This window comes from Penaeus monodon, chromosome 25 (assembly GCF_015228065.2).
Source record: "Penaeus monodon isolate SGIC_2016 chromosome 25, NSTDA_Pmon_1, whole genome shotgun sequence".
NCBI classification, from domain to species: domain Eukaryota; kingdom Metazoa; phylum Arthropoda; class Malacostraca; order Decapoda; family Penaeidae; genus Penaeus; species Penaeus monodon.
Window position 1 is genome coordinate 10,308,735 of NC_051410.1, and position 216 is coordinate 10,308,950.

Here is a 216-nt window from a genome sequence, read left to right on the forward strand (position 1 = left end):
GAGTGACTTGCAGGAAAGTTGTTTGCCGCTCTCAACCTGTTCATCTCGTTCGTAAAAGGGGTATTTCTAAGTGGGTAGTTAGGGGCACGAGGACGGGAAAACCCACTGCAGGTATTTCGCTTGATAGCATTGGGGAGGAAGTACACATTGAACTAATGAATATGATTATTAAATTATTAGGCTTCATAAAAATCGTCCTTATTCAACGTCAGTTTT

General features: G+C 41.2%; 1 protein-coding gene across 1 annotated transcript in view; it reads right to left on the bottom strand.

The window, feature by feature from the left end:
• Positions 1–216, bottom strand: part of LOC119589537 (uncharacterized PE-PGRS family protein PE_PGRS54-like) — a 34,021-nt gene that overhangs the window by 30,248 nt on the left and 3,557 nt on the right. The gene's annotated exons all lie outside the window — the stretch shown is intronic.